This window comes from Aptenodytes forsteri, unplaced genomic scaffold (assembly GCF_000699145.1).
Source record: "Aptenodytes forsteri isolate BGI_AS27 unplaced genomic scaffold, ASM69914v1 Scaffold347, whole genome shotgun sequence".
NCBI classification, from domain to species: Eukaryota; Metazoa; Chordata; class Aves; order Sphenisciformes; family Spheniscidae; genus Aptenodytes; species Aptenodytes forsteri.
In genome coordinates this window covers 549,375-575,081 of record NW_008794110.1, presented here as the reverse complement: position 1 = coordinate 575,081, position 25,707 = coordinate 549,375, and the positions used below count along the sequence as shown (strand labels likewise).

The 25,707-nt window shown below is 39.8% G+C and overlaps 1 protein-coding gene across 1 annotated transcript in view; it reads right to left on the bottom strand.

The window, feature by feature from the left end:
- Positions 1-25,707, bottom strand: part of CUX1 (cut like homeobox 1) — a 210,525-nt gene that overhangs the window by 72,770 nt on the left and 112,048 nt on the right. The window lies entirely within an intron of this gene.

Here is a 25,707-nt window from a genome sequence, read left to right as displayed (position 1 = left end):
TCAGGACAATCCTGTATTTAAAATGGACAGAAGTATTAATACCAGTATTTGTATGCCATTTCGTCTGGGGTCAGGATTTAAGAGCTCTATTACAGCACTGGTATACGCAGCCAATTACAAAAAAAAAGCGACCAAGGATATAGAATGCCATAAAAATGACATTTCTGCCCTTCAGTGCACACAGATAATTCTGACTGAATCCAGTAGAAGTGTCAAACTGTAGCCAAGGGCAAAATTGTCCCTTTGTCCTTGTATCCAGGCACACCAGCTGACTGATCCTGAACTCCCCTTTCCCTCACACATTTTTTCTACCTAGGTTTTCCGCACACAATCTGTCTCCGCACACCTAATAAAAGGATGCAACATCTCCCAAAATATTCCAAGCAAAACATCTCCAGCCTAGCAGTCTGCACACCAATGGAGGTTAATGCTGCAACCATAAACGTTATCTTTAAGTAAAGTAATGAATTAAATTACTCTATATTCTTTCCTAGCACAAGTGTCAACAGCATTCAGAAGAATCTTCAAAAGGAATTCAGTCTTTTCATTTTAAAAGCTCAACTACCACATCAGTAGCTGGCACTCAGCAGTCTAAAATCACTTATTTGAGAAAGTCTCTAATAGCAACATTCACTGTTTGCTCAGCAGAAGTATTTATTATAAAATAAATTACAGTTCTCACACCTTTCATGCACTCACAGAAATAACTTGCATTGATTTATTGTTTACAGAGCACCGTGTCGAATTCAAACCTGCGAGGTACGAGGAAACTCCACTTTGGCTCACTGAATTAGTCCCACACAGGTCATTTTTGATGTATTCACCATCCACCACATTTGCTCATTTTCAGCCCTTCCTATGTCAGTATTTCTCTTTATTTCAACAGAACTACTTGACAGGCAAAATACCATCCGGCTCAAGGCTGCCGGCATCTTGTCCTGCAGGTTTTCATTGAAAATCTGGTGGAACCTTGACGGGAACAATGGCCAAGTTCAGCAAATCCGTGGTTATACTGACCCTAAAGTTCTGACCCAAGTCATTCCATGTGAACTAAACTCACTTATAAGAGACACAGATCTGATGATTTCACTTTTAACTTTCTTTGTTCCTGAAGCAACACGAGATTTGGCCTCTTGTGAGTGCCTGGATTACCCCATCACCCCAAGAGCTGAAGGCAAGGAGAAAAACCCCAAAGTTCTGTCTTTCTTCAGACAGATACAGAGAATGAGGGTAATTAGTAACAAGATGACCTTTTGCTAAAATACACTGATATTTACGGTGTTTTACAGCAGATTTCTACATTGCAAACCCAACATTATTCCGGGTTTGTCAAGGGTGATACTTTCTTAACATTAAAACAGATCACGAGAAAAGGAGTGGGTAAAAGCTGTTTTCAGGAACAAGTATTATCTACCCTGTGTTTTCTCATTCTACAGATAGCATAAGCATTTATCTGATCTAATTCCTTATAATCTCTGTGTTAGAAGAAAAGTAATCATGTAAGCAAGACAGTTCTTCAGTCTGTGTTACAGATAGCGTGTTCTAAGTTTCAACACTTTCAGGCTAAGGAATTTGGGAAATCAAATTTTAAGCCCAAGCACTTGGAGCTACAGAATAAGCATCACCAAGTAAAAAGAAACTGAACTGTTGAAACAGCATGACCATGAAATATTCTATTACTTCTTCTCTTGCTACTGTGTTTGAAGTGAAAAACAAAACGCATTAAAAGCTATAGATTTTACACGGTATAAGCTTTTACCAGTCATGAAAGAGCCCTCAAAGCTAACATGCCATCTATAAAAAAAGACCTTGAGGAGTTTTAAAAAAAAAAAACCACCACACCCCACTTTTCAGTTCAATTGCTTATGGGAAATAAAAACCGCAGAAAGGCTCAATTTTCTTTTTAAGATCAAGATAACCAATTAGGTTTGAACAGCGTAACAAGTAAGCAAATTCAAGAATTGGTAACATGGAAGAAACTCAGTTCTTTTTCTAAATAAAATTAAATTAGATGAAAACCCTAAACACCATGAAGCTTTTCACTTGCAAGCAAGAAGAATCTGGATTTTATGATTAAAATCCAGTTGATCCAACTCTTTCATTTAGATCCTAGCTTAAAGAGGCAGAAACAATTCCTTTTTTATTAACATGACAAGTGAATCGTTTGCCAAATCTTGTGGCTACAGCCCCCTAAACATTCAAACTTACTGAACCTTGAAAGAAACTGCTGTTGGATTCTTTATACATAGAAGAACTAAAAAATACAGATGACACTTTTGAAATTGCAGTCAGTGGCATGGCCAAGAAACTTCACTAGCAGGGCAGATTAATATTTTGGTTTGGCAAAAAACAAACAACATTTTTTCCCACACATTTGTTTTCTTTAAAAACATGTAGAAGTTTACTGGTCAGAGCAAACGGTATATGGAGCCACTGGGGCTTATTAAAATGTTCTAATTACTAAAACATTTACGCAGGCAATTTCAAACTAAAAGCACACATTATCAACTAATGTGCATTTATGTTTAATTAAGAAAAAAAGAAAAATCCTACTTGTAATATATATCTATGATGTCACAGAGCAGATTTTGGCTAAATTAGATAAACATCTTAGCCTCTTAAAAATAGAGGCAGTATAACCTAGTACTTTGCTAGCACACAACAAAATGTGTTATATCCAATGTTATTTGGGATATTTGGGAGGGGAAGAAAAGGAGAAGGGCCACAGCATTAAAAAAAAAAAGGCAAAAAAAAAAAAGCAGTAAATTGAATTTTTTCAAGTTTCAATAACATTTTTATCAGGGAAGGTTCCTGGGTCTAGGAAGTAATTTTGGATCACTAAACAACATCAAAATTGCCTGCAGCCCAATGATCACAGCATTCACTCAGGGCACAAGAGCATTCCAGCATTAGAATATTCAATTTTATTTTTTCTTTAAGCAAAAACGAAGAATGACAAATTTCCTACCCAAATTCAAGACTCTTTCTAAGCTCTGCTGGTAGATGCCGCCCTCATCTAATCCCTGCACCTCAGTGACCATGCCAAGGTGCCCATGGTGCTGGCTTGCTTAATTTCTAGGGAAGGAAGAACAACAAAACACTTTCTTTGAAGCTCTTAGAAAGTTTCCGATAAAAGGTAACGTAAAAAAACCACTAATTCTATTTTTCTTGCACCTTATGAGTGTCACTGTACACATATTTTAGGCATTTTTAGAATTCATAATGATTCTAATCCAACAAACATCAGGTGCCCATGGTGCTGGCTTGCTTAATTTCTAGGGAAGGAAGAACAACAAAACACTTTCTTTGAAGCTCTTAGAAAGTTTCCGATAAAAGGTAACGTAAAAAAACCACTAATTCTATTTTTCTTGCACCTTATGAGTGTCACTGTACACATATTTTAGGCATTTTTAGAATTCATAATGATTCTAATCCAACAAACATCCATATTAGATAAATCCTCCTTTGTTGCTAATACAACCTCCAAAAGTAATAGACACAAGGGTTGTACAAAGAAAGAAAGAAAAAAAAGTTATTTCAGCATAACCAGTATAGCACATCAAGGGGCAAGAACTCACACACTTTTTACTACTAAGTTCTCAAATCTACTTTTCAAATTGCAAGAGCTAGAGGTTAATATTTTCTTTCACAGCAACCCTCTAAGGATCTTCAGATCAGATAATCCTTTTTCCAATGTCATATAAATCCAGGCCTCTTGTAAAAGAATTTCTCTGTTCAGGGATTCATAAATCCACCAACTTTAGTAATGAATTGGGTGTTTCCTTTCCTAGGAACTCAATTGAAGAAAAAATCCCCTCTCTGCTAAGCAGTGAAACACTGAAGGCTTTAAATTGAGAGATCAAAGAAATGCTGGTTTCAGGTGCTCCAGCGATTACACAATACGTCATCTGGATTAATCTGGGGAATGGTTAAATGTCCACTGTACATTGTCCAGACCCCTCTTTGCAGTTATCCTATACTAAATCAAGTTCCTCCCCTAGCAAAAAGGAGAGAGACTCAATGCTAACTTTTTCAGGTTTTTTTTTGTTTTATTAGAATTAATTCTTGTTTCCTCTCATTGCTAGCCTTGTATCCATGCAGTGCACCACATACAGATTCAAGCTGAAAAAATAAACTAAATCTCACGCAAAGACTTCTCATTAAGCACACCAGGTTAGTATCGTAAGTACCAGGATCAAGCAGTCACACCAGCTGCAGGTATGATCTTCAAATAAATGATGTCCTAGGCGCTTGAAAGACGTCAAGTGATCATCAAATATTGATAAAGGTTAAAGAAACTGCTTATAAAGCCCAAGATATTGAGCAATAGCTGGACAGGACAAGACAAGAATCATCTCGATCGTTAGAAGGAAAAGACCCTATAGAATAAAACATCTTCCAGTCTGTAGAAAAACTGCTTTCCAAGAAAACCTGCACAGCACTTTGTTTTCTCTTTCATGGCTTAAGTCAGGATTTCAAGGATAAGAAAATCATGTTTGCAATTATAAAGTTTTAAACACAATAGAAATCAGCTTTATTCCAGTGATACACTAGGGAGCAGAGTTTCTGAAGACCAGCAGTGTTTTCTTAATCATCTCTACAGAGAGAAATTGATATGAATGACACTAATTGATATGCCCAATAAAATATAAAGAGAAAAATAAGAATTATATATAACATATAATATCAATTCATAGAACCCCAGAGCTGTAATTCCCAGTATTACACACACATGACCTTGGCACACTTTGCAAACCAAAGAACAATGCTTAATGTAACCAGCTGGAATAAAGAAAAGGCATATTGGTTGTATTAAAAAGTAGCCCAATATATAAATAGATGGCACATCTTTTTTATTTGATGACAATACTGTTTTCTTACGTGGCACATATTTACATATATTGCACCACAGCCAATATGAATCTTAGCTCCCCATACTGCTCAATCCTCCATTTAAACACCTCTTACTCAACTTTCATTGTGTTTTTCTCTCCACAAGAACAGGTCTCTTGTGAACTCTGTGTCCAGCCATCATGCTGCCCGTTACAGAAAGGAAAAGAAATGCAATAAATCCTTTTTCTCCCGGTCTCATGATCAAACATGTCCTCTTTCACGATGTATTTTTGCTTTACCCTGCAAAGCCCTATGAGTAGTTTTAAAATCATTAATTAGGAGTGTCCAGATTTGGATCATTCTGGGTTTCCTTCCACCTCAGACCACTGGTGACAATCCTTTGGGCCACAAAGGAGTTCAAAGGAGGCTATCGAAACACGAGATAATTTTTGCACCTGAAATTAGCAGAAACAAATAACCTTGTTTAGACGGACCTAAAAATCGGTTTCCACTAACTTCTGAGGGAGCTGGTGAGAAGTCTGCAACCTCACGGGCTGTGGGCTCATGCTCCTGCAGGTTCTAGTACTGGCAGGCAGAGAGGAGTTCCTGCAATTCAGTTCTGGTGTAATCATTTTGACCTGCCTATAGAGACTATGAAGAAAAGGAGAAAGAACTTTCTGATGTTTAATTTTTGATGGATTTATGCCTGAATCCCACCTGCATTAATGTCCTGAGATTGAGGTAGTGCACCAGTATCAGTACAAACCCACCAGATTTGCAGGATCAAGTCCTCAGGGTGAGGAACACAATCTCCAGGTTCAGGTTATGCTGAATATTCATGCTCAGAGGAGCCAATTTAGACAAACAAACGTATCCAGCTGCCTTCCTGGCTGCTGCCAATCTGCACTGTGCTATGCCCTGGGTAGCAGGAGTCACTGCCTGATCCAATACTACAGCTCTGAGGATTTTCTAACAATGCAAGATGACACAGATGCAGCAAACTCTCTATTTCCTTGTGCCTCCTGTTACAAATTGAAAGAGCTTGCTGCAATTCCCCTCTCCTGACTTCAGTTGATTCAATAACGTACCAGAATTTAAACACAGAAACCCTTTCCTCTCCCTCACTTGCACACAAAGCATATCAAAAGCATGGAATTACTCCTGACTTGGCCTTGAGCAGCCAACATGATGTCAATTTTACATGTTTTATAAAGCAACAGCATGTAGAAAGCAACTCAAATGCAGGTCATATCAAGCATGTGACCCACAGAGCAATCAAAGACTGCCTGAAACTGTCATTCAAGGTTCAATCATCTTCTTGCAGGAAAAATGAAACATCTGTGGCCCAGAGAATTAAGTTATGTATTGCATAATTCATCTGGTGTCTGCCACAGCAGCCATTTTAATGCTCTAGTGATAAACATGTTTGATTATTTTTGTTTTGTTTCCTGTCGCCTCCATGGTATTTCTATTTATCTACCCATACTACAACGCATAATGGAGATAACAAATATACAAAACAGTGTTATATTCAGCTGATAAGACGTGAGAAATCAGCAGTCTTATTAATCACATTAAGGCAGCATCATTATCCAACCTTATGTTCCCTGTAATTGTACTCATCTCTGTTCTTTTGGGTACACTCCATAGTTAGATTTGATGATGAAATCATTGTTTCCCAAGGATCCAAACATGAGCTTTAGAGGTCTTTCTAATAGAAAGCTGCTCTCCTCATACACAAAGCAAGTTTCTCATTATTTCCTAGGTTTTCCATCCCCTCATTTCTTTTTGATCCCGACATGAGCAGGAGGAACGAGCACCTCATACCAGACAATGCAGAGGACCCCTCTCTGTTCACTTATTCCACTAGCGGGTTTGTGGTCTGCACTGTGAGAAACCCTAATCTAAACCATCCTTTGCCAGTCATTTTGGGAAGCAATTGTTTTATTAATGGTAGCTTAGTTGAATTTACTCCCAAACTTGTCAACCCTAACACTTTCAAATCACCTGCCATGAACTTCACTGACATGTCCCTGCAGAGCAGCTGGGAACTTGTAAAGCTCCGGGTCCATGCCCTGCTGTCTGAGTGTTCATTCCTGTTGTCTGGAGTTGACCATTTCTGCGGTATACTCACAGAGCTTTAGATGTCAGTTAATTTGTTACACAATTAAACTGAGCAGCTATCATTTGTGCAGAATTTGACAGACTTGGTCAATACTGGCTTGCTCCAAAAAGGTGCTTTGCACTGGCCTGATGGAAGAAAACAAGCAACAGCCTCTGAAGTGGTGGATTCAGGCGTATTCTTACCGACTTTCATGATTTGGAGTCTATAGGATTCCCACAGTGAGCAAAATCCTCACTATAAAGCAGTAAGTCAGCCCTATTACAAAACCTGATTTGATAGGACCAGAGTTTTACCTGATACCCTGAAAGCTTGCACGCTGTTTCCTGTGATGGTCTGCATGGAGGTGAGTCAGTGGATAAAATAACACATTCTCCCGTAAGCCCAAATATAAATAAAGCACTGTTTCCTATCGATTGTTCCTATAAAGTTGTTTAGACAGTATCTATTGTAATAATATCAGCTGTCCCATCTGTGCTTCGTAGCTGCCCCCCATTGCTACTTCCTCCTGCAATATTTCTAGGCCACTCCCTTATCCCCTAAATGTCATCCCTTCACCTCCCAGCCCACAAATGGAAATACAGATTATGGATGCTTTCCAGCAACACATACATGGCTGATCAACCAGCAAGTGGAAAGGCAACTGCTGCTCTCTCAACCTGCAGCCCTCCACTCAAATGGATTATTTGTCTGTCTTTCCTATCCATTCCCAATTCCTACAAGATTCACCAGAGGTCCCTGTGCCGGGGATTTCTAACGGTGTTAATTACCGTTGAAGTCAATCATCAGCTTCCAAGTTAATTTAGGAGGGGAGGTGACAAACTGCAAACTGATCACTAAGCAGGCTGGCAGTAAAACAGACCACAATCTCATGGAAGCTTCATTTCCTTAGGAAGCCGGGCTAAAGGCTGTGGTCATGCAGTGCTTCTGCTGGCTACATGTCCACGGGCATACGAATAGGCTGCTCTGCTCCCACTGCACAAGAGCAGAACTTGCCATTTTTTATTTTACTTGAAAAAAAATTATAACAAAATATAAAATAAGAACTTCCTTAAAGACCAAGTCTTCACTGATTAACTCTGCTGCTCTACAACTCGCACAAGCTGTTTTATAATTGTTTCTCCAAATAAATAATAATAGATAGTTTGGCATTTTGGAAATACAGCACCTGCAACAATTCACTTATTTTTACTGATGGAGATAAAATAGATAATTTATCCAAAATTAGAAACCTTAATTGCAGGCATCTTAGGTGTCATTCTTTTTTATCGGAATGGCAATACTTTAAACCGTGAAGAATCAGCAGGAAGAATTGTCTGTGCTCTGATTAAAGATCCTCTAAATATATACACAAATATTTAAACTTACTCAATAATGTCACTGGAGTTACAATGTGTAAAATCAGTACATATATCTTGGCAAGGTCATGGGTTTTTTTTGCTGGGCTTTTGGGTTATTTTTTTTTAGAATCACCATGTCACACCTGAAAAATTACTTTAGGTTTTGAGTAGTTTCAACCCCAAAATGAACAATCTTCCCTCGTTCTACATCAGTGCTAAAATCACATATTTCTGTATGTTTGTTTTCTTTAAAACAAAAATAACCTCAAAAATTGGACACTGTTCACAATTTTTAGTATAGCAACATACATATTCCAGATTCATTTTTAGGAGTTTCTTTTCAGAGACACTCAGCATCTCTTCTCCTTAATTGCAGAAAGAGCTGGGGAGCTCAGTAATTTGGAAAATCTAGGTATCTATTAGTTTCTCCACTAACTTATTTTGTATCTTTGTCCATCACTGTAAGAACCTATAAAATGCTTTGCTTTAACTTACCTCAGTCTATATTCAGTGAAACAGATTTTAGTCAGTTTGAAAATAAAACAGTACAGTAAGCAATTTTATGTACAGGTGCCACTCCACAGGCATATATCAAGGGAAAATTACTGTTTACCACCACAGCAATGACAGACCATCAGCTCCTACCTTGTGGAGAACGGTAATTTTCCAGTGGCCTGAACATGTAGTAGGGTAAATATAACAGACTGAAGAAGAGGAATCCATACCTGTTTCAATCTTAATTGAAAAGCTCGAGTTCTCTAAATTATTTGTCCCCTCTACCCAGTCTGACTTTGGTAACTGTTACTACAGAGTACAAAGCAACATCCTACATGGTCTTTTGAAGGATTCTCTGGCATGAAGCAAGATAAATATGTCCACTAGGCCAATAATCTCCAATTTACTATTTCTTACCAAGCTGCTTACGCATGCCTCCAAGCACATTTACTAACAGGCACCCAAATATGATAATATCCTGCTTCCCTACATTGCCAAATGCACCTGTAGCATCTGGTCAGTGGTTTATGATGGACAACAAAAAGGCGTTATTTAGTGATAGAATATAAATAAAAACGCAACTTATTTTTACGTTTTGCCTTTATCTATGTAAAGGACATGCACATTGTGCAAAAGAAAAGCTAAATGTTGACTCTGCAGTAACACAGCATTCAAGTGGGAGATGTATTTGGGGAATGCTTTAGATGCTTTTGGCTTTAGAAGTGAATATAGGTGATGTGCCTATTCTCTGCTAGCTACTCAAGCAAGTATTTCCTTCTGGCTATCAAAGAAAACAGCATTACATGGTCTCTGATAAAGGCAACTGATGTCCTTCTATCCCATAAATGGACTGAAAATAGCATAAAGCACGATGGGAGACGTGTTTACTGTACATTTTGAGTAGGTTTTACCTTTCCCATGAGCTATGCTGAAGGTTAACAACCAGGATGATTGCTATCTTTATAATAATGTACCCAATTACCAATATGGTTTTCTCTCTTCCCAGTTGTTCCAGCTTTGCTCTGAATGGAAACACTACTTCTGTCAAATTGCAATCATGTCACCATTCTGCAGTTTCAGTTTACAGCTATCAATAGCATGAATCTTGCTGACCTGAGTGACAAAGCTGCAAAAAAACAGGCAGAAAGAAACAAAGGAGGGAACGGGAGACCACAGAATAGAGAAAACAAACCGGAGAAAGGAGAAAAGGCAGGTATTGTCTAAATCTGCACAACAAGCACCGGTTCATTATTACTTAATGGAGATTGATGCCTGAGACACAGAACAACCTCCTGGTCTTCACATGAAAGAGCTGCCTTCCTCTCTTTCCCTTCCCTCCACTAGATGCTCTCACTCCAGTGGGGCACCCCAAAAAGCAGACTCAGCCTCCAGTTGCCCTCAGGAGTTTTACTTGGTTGAGGAGCTGGATGGTAGGTTGGCACTAATTAGATGCTGTGCTGGTGTGAATCAGCGCAGCTTCACTCGAGTCGCCTGTACCAGCAGAGCATCTGGCATATTTTATTTTTACATCTTTGCTGAATATATAAAGCTGCTCAATTCTTTTGTAACTTAAGCCTCCAGTTGTATCGGATTATGAGAGATGCTCACTAATGTGATTGACAGATTGCCTGTCTACACAGAATCTAAACTAGATATATATTAGACAGCAAAATTACTTTAAATAATCCTTTGTGGCAAAAATCAGCAACACTAGGTACTACTGCAAGCCCTTGGAGGACAACAGTGCAGTATTTTCTAATTTAACCTTTTACAATTTTATTTGCAGAAACACTTTTCAAATTCCCTATTTCAACAGTTGTTTAGCCTTTAAAATACTGCTTAAGTAAAACAGCTTCAGGCTTGACTAATATTGTAGTCTGTGGTATGGAACTATTTGATTATTCTGTTTCAACAGTTAATACAACAGGTTTAGTATTTCTACAGAAGGTGAGTTTGAACTGGAAATAATAGTTTTCTGTTGCTAGCGACAATTCCTCAACATTTCCACTATATCCAAAAGACACCCTGATGTCAGAAGCCTCTTCAGTGGATGAAAACCATCCTTCCTAAATGTAACAAAGAGCTGTAGCAGAGAAAGGAGGTAAGACAACACCAATCTACCTTTTGGATTTGCCTATTTTTTAATGCAGTTCTAACTCTATTAACCGATGGGTCTTAGAGCCACAAAACCAGCATTTGCTTAATGAGCAAGTTCACACTGTTTAGACCTTCAATGGCCGAACACCCTTCCTTGGTTGTTCCCTGACCTCGGGAGGTGTAAAGGTAAGTCTATAACCATATCAAGTGTCACAGTTCCACCTCACTCCCCTCTCCCTCCTGCTGCAGCACCCACATTTCTCCAGGTGTGATATCCTCTGCCTGGCTCTGTGGTCTCACCTGCGAGACCTGGTGAGCTGGGCTGATCTGTAAGCTGCCAAGCCGGACACGCAGGCTGGGTGTGGACCTATGTACCAGGCTCTATGCTCGATGGGACACCCTGGGAAGACACACTGGTTGCAAAGATGCAGCTTCTCTGTCCTCAATTTATTGGGTTCAGTTGGGTACCTGTCTGGAGCATGAACTTGTACACAGGCACAGCCACAGAGCAGGGGAATTTCCCCTTCTTTTACCCTGTGTGGATAGTTTGTGCCATCAGTTCCTGCACTGTATGTGTAAAAGTTTTAAACTTTCCAAATAAAGCCTATCTGGTCTCCTGCTATTTTCTCTAGGCTTAGCTCCTTTTATGGCATTAAGTAGTAAATCAGTAATTCAGGGAACCTTACTTTGCTTCTGAAGTGTTATACAAACAGAGAGGATGGGGCCAGACTTGCTGGCCCCTCGAGCTGCACACAGCTCTGCCTCCTTCCCCCACTGCCTTGCCTTCGCTTGCAGGTTGTTGTAGCTGCAGCATCTTCCCAAGCCATGGGCTGAAGCATGCAACAAAAGTTTATTTGATGCTGTATCAGAAATAAGACCACCCTGCTGTCACACACACAAAGAAGGTGCAGGAGGGGAGGCTCTATATGGGCAGGATGCATGAATACATTGTAAAGCTCACAAATTTAATCCAGGGACTTTTTTTCTTAAATTTGTTCCCAGAAATGGTCAATGATGAAGTCTTCCACGGGCCCTGGCCATGTAGCTTATTTTAGGGTATTCAGTACAGCTAACCTTACTACAATACCAACGCTATGTAGGTAGAAGATACAAGGGAACAGGAATTAACTAGAAAAAAGTGTGTGTGGGGAAATGTTAAATTAAAAAAGTTTAGTTAATACAAATACCAGACAACATATTCACCGAAAAACAGTAACAAAAACTGTTAAGAGAAAGAGCAAGGCTTATCTACCATACATTACACAGAAAGATTGTTAAATACTGACCTGGGTGAGAACCGGCATGTGCCCGGCATGTCTCACCGCTGCCAGCTAACTGCCTGGCTCTGCTCCGCGCAAACCTGGCGCCACAGCGTCACTGACGACGAGGCAGTGACAAAAATCAATCCAACAGGCAGCAAGACAAATAAGTCATCTGTATCACAGCTAAAATATGTTTTTGATCAATAATAGAAAATTAACTCGTACTCCTTTGCCAAGAAAATAGATTATTTAATCAGAGTACAGACAGATAGAGATGTTACATAATCAAAAATAGCTCGCTCTGCTATATTTAGTGGCCACTGTCTTCCAGTGAAGAGGGCAAAAGTACACCCATTATCAGTTACAAGCCCTGTACTGAAATGGTTTTCTGATGAGTTAAGCTGGTCCGACATACTTAACATCAAGATATTGTATATTTAAAACTACAACAACTATGACAGTATGAAGGCAACGAATAGGGAAAAGACAAGAAAGTCATTGCTGTCCTATGGATAGTTATCCAACAGGGTTAAAAGGATCAAGTCCCAGCTAAAACTTATACACCAGAGGATCTACAACAGTAATTTCTAATCTTTCTAACTTTCAGACTACCTGGAGTTTTCCATCAAAGGACGAAACATTAGTATAGCACATTTACAGTTTATGAGTGGTTGCCTTTCACAGTTATTTCTGTGATCTTTTAGCAATAACCAGTGGAATTGCAGGAATTTGCAGAACACACAAAAAATCACTGATCTAGACCATCAACACAGAGCTCACTTAATACTACTGCAGCCTGACTGGGCACGCTGTGCGTAGCTAGGAGCCTTTCACCGTTTCCGAGATCCACAGTATCTTAATTAGAAGCTCAAAGAAATGTCTGTCCATGGATAGTCCCCCAGATGTGAGCAACACTGTCATCAATGCAATCATCTTTCCTTCCCTCCAGCTTCCCCACCAAACACTAGAAAAAAAGTGCAATTAATGCTGAAGTCAAGCACTTCTAGCTTTTATGGTTTCAGATATGGAAAAATTCAAATAAGGCATCAGAAAAACCAACGGTTAAACTAAGGGCTGGTTTATAGGCCTTCCACACTTAAATAAAAGTGAAAGAAAACCCCCTGTTCCTAACTGGAACATGGATAAAAACAATGTTTAGTAGAGTAGCCAGTGATTAACATTGATAACTACCATTTCTTATATTGTTTTATGTATCAAAAACAACAAGCAACTATATCAACTGGTATTTGCATCAAGTTTATAGAGCTGATTGACTCAGTGTGGGTGTCCAGCCATAGCAGCTCTCCGAAACACTGAACGCAAAGAAGTCACGGAAGACGGTGATTCTGCAGGGCCATGCCTTTAAGGTATATTTTTCCCTGGGATGTCCATTTTAGACGTTCAAGAGAAGCAAGAACTTCATGCAGACAAAAAATTCTTAGTGATCACAGTATTTTAGAAAGATAAGAAAACAAACAGTATAAACAGAAATCAAACACTGCTGCTTCAGTGTAACAGATACCTTAAAGATCCCTCAAATGTTTAGGAAAGCTAGAGAGGAAAGCAAGCACTATGCCCATTAAAAATAATAATAATAAAAGATAATTATAGCTGGCTCCAAATGTTAACAATTTAATAGTTACAGGATCTAAGTACTGTAAATGACTAATGCATGCAGCAAATGTATTCGCAACAGCGTACAAAACAAAGCCCTTAAAAGTAGATAGCTCTGGAAAAAAAAGGATAAACTGTTTTATAACATAAGCTCTGAAGCACATGACATTGAGAAAGTCTCTGTATTATCTTCCCTTTGTGACTGGCAACAAGAACATCTCCTTGATTTGCCAAGATGATGAAAAACCAGTAACGCACAATTTGGGAGCTCCAAATACCTGCATGAATAGGGCAACAATGTTGTATCTTTAAAATTCTTAGAAGAACGAGACATGATGGGTGAATTTTTTCTATCTGCACAAAAAGTCACAAAATATTTTAAGACAGTCAGCCATATGTAAAGCCAAGGAAAGACCGCTGATAAATCTGAGTGACTACAAACTGGAATAACTAATAAAACTGCTAATTTTTTACTATTTGCCACTTTGTGTGTGTATTTTTTGCCAGCAATATTCACAAGTACAACTTTAATCCCCATCCCCTCTCTGTGACTACAGTTCCACTTCTAATAAACAATCAGCATTTCTCCCAAATAATTAATGAAATAAGAGCATGGAAATCAATCCATTCACCCAAAAGCATGTCTTATAAACAAATACTGATTTGCTATTTATTTTATTCAACTAAAAAAAGCTCACGTACACATAACTGAGTAGCCACCAGTTACAGGTTTAAGCTGCTTGTTAAAAATGGACATTTCTGCCTCAATCTGCATATTACGGCAAAGACCGGAGTGCGACAGGGTGGGCCCCGCCGGCAGGACAGCTCGGCATCCAGCCCGAGTCTGGAGTGAGCGAGAACACGGAAACATTTCCTTCTCTAAACATGCCCACATGGAGACCATCACTTATCTTCCTGAACAAACAGCAGCGCAGGTCACTCCTTCCTGCCTCCGGTTAGGTACTTCCCACTGCTACGGGCTAATGAACAATGTCCTTAAGGCTCAGTGGCAGGGGCTCTGGACACCTATTTATCAAACAGGGAATGAACAGAGAAGTCACAGATAGCAGTAGCCTCCTGGCCCTCATTTCCTTCGTGGATGATCTGCTATTGAGCTAAAAACAGCAGCTCTGCTAGCTAAAACTTACAGTATCTTTTCTATTATCAAAGCCAGAAATTCTCTTGAGTAATGCTTTCATTCAATTTGCTCACGATGTTCCTCTGTTGATGAATATATCTGATTTCATGTAAATGTGATTAAATAAATCAGACAATGCTAGACTATATCAGCCTCAAGAGGGTCTAGTTCAAGATGTGAAATACTTGCCCCAATAAGCATAACTTGAACCAAACCTTCTGCATTCTGGATTTTTATTACCACCTTAACCTCAAAAAACCCTCTGGTTGCCTCCTTATTTTTGTTAACATGGGTGTAACATCAGGATTACAGATTTTGCATAAACTGCCACACTGATTCAAAGGCTTTCATAGTATTTGAGGACTGAAGAGGAAGGGATGGGAAATGAAAAGGAGAAATAAAGAAGATGGAAAAATTCCTGCAAAGTATTTTGACTTATTTGGAGCTCAAAGCTCTTGGCACACAGAGGGATCAGGTAACAGGGAAACGAGTGCTGTGGCTGACATTTTCAGATAACAGAAATCAAAAGGAACAACTCTGAAATCCAGGCCGTTTATAGTCAGTTGTCTACACATGATGTTACAGGTCTAATCTTAAGCAGTCTAAGTGTTAAATCTTCATCTGCTGTGTAGAAGTTCACGTTACACCATTCTCTTTGAGAAAGAAAGGAACATCAGCCAAAGAATACAGTGATCCCACACCACATACTCTTCGTAAAATAAAAAAAGACTTTTTAAAAAGATATCAGTTGAAAAGCAGCATGGTTAAGAAAAGGAACTGTGTCTGCAAGTAGCAATGCCACCTTCCTCTGCCATTCCCCACCAAACTTTCATTCTGGAACTAGTAAAATGACTCCTGAAGATGATGAGGTTATCACCTCCAGTACGGCTAGCCAACAAGAACTGGTTTCTAGCTTCCAGGTACTAGGGCATGATATGCAAAGGACATGACTGTTTTTCCTGACAGTCACTTACTCTCTATGAAATTAATTTCAGATAGACCACAAAACCCCCCACTCCTTCTACCACAGATTATCAGTTGCTTCGTCTTCATGTTAGGTGCACCTTCTGACAGGAGGCATGAATTCTACCCCTTTATCAATAAGCTCCCAGTCCTCTACTCACAGAGCACTTTGGTGAAGGGGTGAAGGATCTCCCAGCCTACGCATTTCTGTGATGAAACACATCTGGAACTGCAGTCCATGGATGGAGCTCTTCCTGCCCAAGGAACAACTGCCGCCACCAAGGCAATGCCGAGTTTGCACTTAACTAACAGATTAAGGCTCATCCATACCCCAAAAGGGGCTTTGTCTCAAACAAATTTTGCATATGAAATGGCAGACAATGAACCAGCTGAATGCTGAAACAGAGAAGCTGTTGGTATCTTCAGCAAGTTAGGGACAACACTAAACTCAGCTTTAAGTAGAACATTATTTTCTCTGATACCATACACAGAAGCTGCTATTTAATTAAAACTAAGCTGCTTAAGCCATTAAACTGGCAAATGGCTATACCAAATGACTTGTCAGTTGTTAGCATTCAAATAGCAGTTGTTTCTTGTCACACTCAGATGGCAAGTTGCAATGCTAATACACATTTCCCTATTGGCTCCACAAATCTAAACCAAGCCAGGACTGTAAAGTTATTAAAAGTGCTACTGTGTATTACTGAGAAATACTTTCTTACCATGATCTTCAAAGTCACCAATATCATGCACTCTGCTGCAATTTAATTATTTCAACTTCTGCCCGAAAAATATAAGCCATTCCAGTAATTTACTTGCATCTTTAAAAGTAGAACTTATATTAATTCTGGCTTTGAGCCCCAAGTTTAAGCAAGTCCAGATAAAGCCTCCTGATTCAGATCCTGCACATGTCAACATCAAAATCTGTAATTAAAAAGCATAACTTACTACAGTAGCTACTTTCCTCTGATCACATGCAATTAAAAAAAAAAACCCCAAAACTCAACGTTTTATCTTGTGTCAGTAACAGGAAAAGATCACTCTGGCCATGCAGGCAAACTTCAAAGCCACAGAAAGTGAGCATCACTGAAAGCGCCTAAGTTGAGACACTCTAGAAGACCTCCTGTTTGCTTATCACTAGGATTTAGGTCAAGACAGGGAGCATCAGGGAGAGGTGTCTCTGGAATTCAGGTTGGGAGACTCTGCCTCTTGCTCCTCTGCAGTCTTCATTCCCTTCCCCCAAATGGGAAGGACAGTGGCAAGGAACTTGAAACAGTTAAACTCACTGAATTTGTTGATCTTTTTACTTCCTGTGAGTCATGCTCCTCAACTTTACCACTATGCATATAAAAATCTGCTACAACTCATTAAATAAATATTTCCACTTTGGCTCAGTAAAAGCAGAAGACTCCCACATTAAAGCACCACACAGGTAAAACAATGAAAAATGCTATAATGATTAAAGTTGCCCATTCCAGTGAGTTATAATGCCCATGCTATGGGGCAGTCAGTGGTAATACAGCATTATTATTATTATTATTATGACAGATGCCGCATGCATCTTTCTTCCTTTGGTGTGGTCTCCAGGAAAGAAGAATATTTCCATTCATCACAGAATGACCTAATGGATGGCACTGTTCAAATGAATGGTCAGCAAATGCATTTTATGTGCTTCTATTTACGTACATTTCTTTTTACAGGCCACAATGCAAGCATCAGAACAGCACTTCCACTTTTCTATCCAAGGACTGAAAGACTATCCACATTAATAATGTCTTGCCTTACCCCATGTGCCCTTTTTACATATGGCAAAACTGAGTCATCAGCCTTCTTTTAGGTAGCATGCTTGACACAACAAAAATAAGATATGGAGCTAATTACTAGTAGAGTACATGAAAACAGGAGTGTCCTTTCCATAAGACAAAGCCTTAAACTAAATTTTCTATCAAAATACAGTGCTTTTTTACAGAAGTAAAGTTAATAGATGCCTAGAACTACTGAATGAGATGATGGGATCTCTCTGCATTTAGTAACAAGCCTTGAAAACCTTAATCTCATGAGTCAGTAATAACAGTGGAGGAAGTAAAGACAATCTTGGGTCTATAATCAATAAGACAAGCTGCTTAAAAGACCTCATCTGGAACAAATGTGTAAATGTCTCACCAAAGCAGAGATGCTGATTTATGATTAAAAAGTGTAAATGTATCTCCGTTGGTATCAGTTAAGAACAACTTGCATGTCTCATTCGCAAGGGCTTAAGGCAAATGGTTTAACATCACAGAGTACAAACTCCTTGCTAAGTCTTTCTCCCGAATGCCACTAACACCTCTGCATGTTCTGTGTCCCATCTAATTCTCTCTGGCTTACACCAGTCCTATCACAATTTAAATACATCACACTCCTCCATTATCAAAGTTAAACCTACAAATGCTGCATTTTTCTCTTGACAAAATCCTGCCAAGATCCCCGACAAGGCCAGTCCTGGCTGTGACATGCTCTACTACCAAAAAGAACCAGCTAGGGAAAACCCAAAGACTACACAGCCGGACTTTAAAGGATTTTGAGAGCAATACTCCTCCAGATAATACATTAGGACTGGTATTGTTTAATAAGTAAAGGAATGATTTAGAAAAGCCAATGAACGGTACAGTGGCACTAACTGCAGTAAAGCAGAGTTATTATTATCAAGACTGCAGAAGAGTAAAAAGTCCAGACACTAAAACAAGCCAGGTGAATAGGCAGCTTTACGACAGATGAAATTCAACACTGACAAACACGTGCTAATGCCCTGAAGAGTAGTAATTTGGACTATGTATCTACACTGCTGGGCTCTACACTTCTTGCTAGGTAAATAAGATGATGGGCTAATAAGAACATCCACACCTAGTTAAGATCATATTCCAAACAGAGCAAAATCCCCTCAGATAAACTATCATGATTCACGGCATAAACAACTAAATGATACGATCTGGATTCCTATGGCAAATTAATCTACAATGATGCATTACAGAGCTAATTTTTTTTCCCCCCTTTTTGGACATCTAGCATACCAGCATGGGTCATTACCAGAGATCAGACAGTGGACAAGACCGTGTTGTTTTATCCAATACAGAATGACTGCATCATTCTTGAGCCCAGGGTCTTAAAATTCCTGTTATTAGCAAAAGAGGGAAAATATATCACAGATAATTTCGGGAGTCAAATTCCAAGTTATTCTGATACTTTTCCAATGCAGGAGTATCTGGAATCTTTCCCCCCATGTCTGTATTAATCTACAGGGAAATTAACTGCTACACACTCGGTAATGTAGGGGTTAATTCTGACTGCTGTCGAGTGCCCCAAGTCTGTGCTCTGTTCATCAGAGCATTAAATCTGAAAGCTCAAGAGAGTAGTGCAGCCGTGCTGCAAGGGCTATGTTATAAAGTTCTGCATTAAAAATTCATATCGTAGGCTTGCCACAGTACTCTGCTCTGGCTGAAAGGAGAGCTGGCGGGGAAATATTAGACACCCCACTGTCTTTCTGGCAATTGGAGACATTCCTCAACAAACAGCACCTCAGGAAGGGAATGAAAGGGCAAACAAACCGTGAAACAAATCAATGAGTTCAATTATCTCTCTCTCTCTCAGAAAGGAAACTTTTCATTTTTAAGGCTGTTTCATGAAATCTTTTAATGATGGCCCTGAACAAGGATGCTGGGCACTCTGGCTGCAAAACCAGCTGCTTGGCAGTGTTTTTTATTTGTTTTACACGAGACAGAGATTCCCAAACATAGAGGGTGAAACACAGAGCAGGGTATAGGAATCTCTCCGCAGAACAACTCTACTTACCCTTTACATTACCGTGACCACATGGGATAACAGGCTGTAGAAATTGTTCCCACTTTCCCTGAAGTGTCTCCAGCAAAGAGTGAATTTAGATTTATTAAGATGGTTCGTTACTCCATGGTTAAGTTATGCGCTCCTCACTACTGGTTAAGGCTGTGTGCATTTCACAGCAATTTATGGCAACCCAACTGGTAGATGACACTGTTCGCAAGGATGGAAATGGGTGTTATATTTTTATGAAAGCCGTATGTGCCCTTCAGGTTATCTGTCTGATGTAACCACTGTATTCAGGCAGGCTAATAATCCACATACCATCAATGGGGAAATACACAGGAAATGAAACATCAGTAAATACAATTTCTTGAGGAAAACATGCAAAGAAAGTTACCTGTTTCACAATCCTCCCCTGCAACTCTGCCTAGCACCAACCATAATAGAAAGATCCACTTTTCCCAGTGCTGAATTTTGAATCAAAGGAAAGAAAAGGAAGAAAATGTAAGCCATTGGACAAAAGTTGCCGTGGCACTCCCTCTGTATTTTTTTTTCCACTTATATATATAGGAATATATATGCTTGTTAGTGTACTTGGAAATCAGACTGACTTCAACCCAGCAATCCAAGTTACGAGTGGTTCAACCACATGAGTTCATCCAGAAGGAGGTGTGGGAGGGCAGGTTTACCATCTAGCAGGTGCAGTCCACAGGGAACTGAAGAGATTTATGCCTGGTAGCCAGCACAAAACAAATCAAGCCCAGGCTAGCCTAAAACCCCTCACAAATAAATAAAAAACTGTACTGGGGGGAGGAAAAAAATACACTATTCAGTTGAAAGTTTGTTAGTTTGAGGGAAGGAATGAAGACAGGTTGTATAGTCAGTGATCACAAGTAACCAAAGATCACCTATCACAAGCCACTGAAAAACTGCTACAAAAGATTAGTAACCCTAAGGCAGTGCTTCAGTCAAATTTATTTTTTGTTCAAAACTCGTTACTAACAGGCCTTTAAAACTTGCAAGCGAGATTCAGCCAGCTAGGGTTTACTCTGGGCATCAAGAAGCTGTTACCTAAGCAAAATAAGGGAAGAAATAGTCTTATCTTATATCCAATTATTTGATTTCTCAATTTTGATCCTTGCTGTAATACTGATTGCCCTCCGCATCCCTGACCAACCTCCCTGTGATTCAGTTTCTCAGTGCTGAATTTTGAATCAAAGGAAAGAAAAGGAAGAAAATGTAAGCCATTGGACAAAAGTTGCCGTGGCACTCCCTCTGTATTTTTTTTTCCACTTATATATATAGGAATATATATGCTTGTTAGTGTACTTGGAAATCAGACTGACTTCAACCCAGCAATCCAAGTTACGAGTGGTTCAACCACATGAGTTCATCCAGAAGGAGGTGTGGGAGGGCAGGTTTACCATCTAGCAGGTGCAGTCCACAGGGAACTGAAGAGATTTATGCCTGGTAGCCAGCACAAAACAAATCAAGTCCAGGCTAGCCTAAAACCCCTCACAAATAAATAAAAAACTGTACTGGGGGGAGGAAAAAAATACACTATTCAGTTGAAAGTTCGTTAGTTTGCGGAAGGAATGAAGACAGGTTGTATAGTCAGTGATCACAAGTAACCAAAGATCACCTATCACAAGCCACTGAAAAACTGCTACAAAAGATTAGTAACCCTAAGGCAGTGCTTCAGTCAAATTTATTTTTTGTTCAAAACTCGTTACTAACAGGCCTTTAAAACTTGCAAGCGAGATTCAGCCAGCTAGGGTTTACTCTGGGCATCAAGAAGCTGTTATCTAAGCAAAATAAGGGAAGAAATAGTCTTATCTTATATCCAATTATTTGATTTCTCAATTTTGATCCTTGCTGTAATACTGATTGCCCTCCGCATCCCTGACCAACCTCCCTGTGATTCAGTTTCTCAACATGTTAAAAAAAAGCTGGAGGAAGGGCTGTCACAGCCACAAAATCATACCCTTTGCTATGACCGGCCCCTGCAGAAACACACTACATAGATGTTAAGGGTTAATAATATCAGGTTTACAGGATTGTAAATGCATTTGTTTATTTAATGCTTTACGTGAATGCCACTGAAGTTATTAACACGCCTGTATGTTGTCTATTTGTTTTTCTTGGTTTTAGTGTCTGCATCATACTGCCTTATCCCTTCTGCTCCACGAGCTGGCCAACATCCTTCTCTTTCAAATCCCTGAATTAGTGCTCAATTCTGGTTCCTAGCTCCTTATGTTTGGGATTCTTAGTTTCTTATTCAAAGATATTATTTTTAAAAACTCATTCATTGAAACATATTTTTTTAAAATTTCATCAAGATAATGAGATTCAATTTCATCATACCCAGTATTTTCTCTGGCATACAAAACTGCAATCCCACATGGCGTTATTGTCTTCTAATTGAGATCGGAGGATATGTAAATGAGACAATATTTCTTAGGTCCCATTAAGTGATGTCTCCAGGATGATTAGACGGGGCTGAACCAGACAGGACACGCTCCTCTGACATCCACACGCAGCACAGCCAATCTGCACGCTGACCTGCTTCAAGCTGCACCTGCTTCTCAGAGAAGTCTTTGATTTACTGGAAACGCCACCATTTCTGGGCCACTTCATGAGATGGTTCCTATAAGCATCCTATGCTGTATCACTGCCCAAACTGCTTAAAAGTCTGCAGACCAAAATCCCTTTTTCTCCTGCGACCAGGGCACGGGGCAGATGCAGAGGTGCAGGCGCTGAGGGTGATTCCTGCACCTAATGCCAACACAGACACTTCTCCCCCAGCTCTGCTTCCATCATAGGCATCGAGGACAAGGGTTAAAATGGAATTCAAAGATTAACATGTGGGTGGGCAGGAGAAATAATTGCCGTAAGTTTCAAAGCCCTCGCGAAGGCAGCAGGGATGACCTGTATAGTGATATAGCAGCTATAGAGAAGGCAGCAGGGATGACCTGTATAGTGATGCAGCTATAGGATTTCATTCTGCAGCCTTTACCCTGAGTAACATGAATACCCCAAAGTTCCCGACGTCAACAGTACTAATATAGATAATACAAAACAGAAATACTTTTTTATTTTTAAAGCAACTGTGGAGAGGATGATGTCCCTGTTTCTGTAGTAAGGTGGCTTATAGCTGTGGCGTCATAGTAACATTTTAAGTCAGGGATGGGATCAGACACATTTAGGTATACATTCAATGAGACGCTGACAAACCCGTCTAATGAGGAAACAGCACAGGGATACTTTCATGAAGGCTGTGCCAGATATAGCCGCTGACAGTGACAGTACACACCTTCCTGTTCTTGGAAGAGGCAAATAAAAAATCGAATGAAAGCACTGGATGAATGTGAAAGCTGTCCGTATGAGACGACGAGGTACATGGGAGAGCAGGTCCGCCAGCTCTCATGGCAAACGCGTGGCTTTCCAAAGAGAAAGAAGATAAAGGCAGAAGAAAGAGACTGTTTTTCAGGATACAGAGTTTTGGTGCTTTGGGACCTTACAAAGTTTCCTGAACTTCCATTCTCGTTCAGAACATCCATGTCTTTCCATTAAATGAGGGAGCACAACACACACTACGTGACTCATTTTTTCACCTGCACTGCTGTCGCATGGGAGTGGGAAAAGCAGCTGGAATCCATCTATAGAGCACAAGGAGAGTTTCAAGTAAATGCCAGTAAAGAAAGCCTAGACGTTAACCGCGTGGCTAGGTAGAGACGACTACTGCAGTAACTGCCAGTTTAAGTTAGAGCCTGATGGAGAGCTTTGCTTTGTGATTGGAAATAGGTAACCCTGCATACTATACAGGGCAGGTCCCGATTGAAAACAGATGAACCATTTGTTTCTGATGATTCAAGGATTTATCCTGATTGCTTTCCCCATGATCCTAGCCCAGCAGTAGCTGTGCTGAAGGAGCCACGGCAGAACCACGTGCCCTCCTTGCTTTCACAGACAAGACCTCACAAGGAAGTGGTACTGTACCAAAATAACTCTGTCGCTTTGCTACTTTGCATTCAAAAAAATGAGACTATTATAATTTGTAGAAATACATGAAAGGGCTGCATGAAAACCAAGTTCAGCTGACTGGGACACAGAGGCCCAAGGACCTTGTCCATGCTCAGAAGCAGATGTGCCTTTGTGAGAAGGGTGCTCCTTCCCTGTAACTCGCTCCTCTTCTTCCTCACAAAGCCCTCCCAGGCACCTTACAAGAGTTCAGCTGTTACAGATAAAATGAGCTACCGTGGCAAGATGCCTCAAAAAATTGGACTGCCCTTTTGTCAGACTCACAGAGAAAGCCAGTTCCTGCTGGCAGGCTGGGACTGCAGGAACATGCTTGTGGTCCCTCTGCTCAGTGGACTGAGGCAGCTTGCAATAGCCTGAACAGGTTTGGCTCCAGCAAGAGCGAGTGAGGACAGGACAGGGACGCTTCTGCCCCTTGTGATTTCATACAGACCCATGCACCAAGGACGCTGCAGCCTCTTCCATGCGGTTTCATGCCCAGGAAGGAGCCACAGCTGCAGCCGTGGTCAGGATGACCAACAGCATGGCTGGCACAGTAGCATAAGACCCTTTGATGCAGTACTTTGCATTTATTTAAAGATTTCCATCTAAGGATCTCATGTCAACCCAAGGTTATCGATAACAGGGTGATGACTAGAATATGCTGGAATACCCTAAGGCTATTTTTTTCTACTTTGTTAAATAACACCAGCTTTTAGGCTATACTAGCAAAAGAACTGAACGGTCTCACTTGAGGTTAAAAAACAAACAGAAAAAACCCGGAAAGGACCTAGGGCACTTCTATGCTGTCAAAAAGTTATATTAAGTAATTGCAAGCATTACAAGTCTAACAAAAGAGATGATACAGCCCAGCTACAGCACTAACTCCTACAAACTCTAAATGCTCCATTTATAAGGAGTTCTCAGAAATGCACCCTTAGAAATTAAAAAAAAAAAAAAAAAAAAAAATACACCCCGCCTCTTCTACTGTGAAAGGACACAAATACACACCTTTCACTTGTGCTCTAATCACTGGACTGCAAAGATATTCTCCCATCCATGTTTGTTGTTTTTTTTTGTGTAATTTGTGGTTGGGTATAAATAAAAAAAAAAAAAAAAAAAATTTTCCCCCCCCTTTTGCCAGTTTATGATTCTCATGTCTGCATTTTTCTAGACTCCAGCCAAGACCAGACTTGTTGGCTTTGAGTATTATACTTACTCCTCATGCCTCAGTTTCCCTACTCAAAAGTAAAGGCTAATGACAACATTTCAAAGCAAGCACTCAGTATTTCACAAAGGCAGGTGTTTTACGGTAACACTGTAATTCACTCCCCACAGCATACTATCTTGCCACTTTTCTGGTTTGACTGTAGGCTGAACCAGAAATTTGACAAAAAAGGCTGGTTTGCACATGGGCTTTCAAGCCCTGTTTCACACAAGAGCTTTAGATCAAAATAAGAAGCAGATCTCCAAAGTATTTTCGTTCATCTTCATTTCTAGGTTTTTAAGCAAAATATTAAAGTTACATAGTGACTTTCAGCCTGTTAAGTTTTGCGTAAGGCACAGTTAAAACTTTTAACAAACATCTCGAATTGTAAAATGCAGACAGAGCTTTCTGTAAGATGCAAGACATTCAATTTTTCTTCCCTTTTTTTTCTTAAAAAAAAAAATTAGTAACATCTCTGTAACATCTTCCCTGGTTTCTCATCCCCCCCATTATCACTACTCCTGGGGTTTCACTGATGGCGGTATGACTAGGAAATTTAAGAAGAGAAAAAGCTGTAAGAGACATGGCCTATGAAGTTCTCCATCTCCTGTTTTTAGGGAAATCACTTTAATACAGCAATAATTCCAGAGACGAGCATTCGAAGTTAATGACTCATCAAAAGAACAGGAAATAGGAAACTTTAAGACCTTAAAGGCACAGCAAATAGAAGCTATTTCATGTCATGTACAACACAACCACCCTAACTACAGTATTTCATGCTCAATGGGGGGAAGCAGCATGTG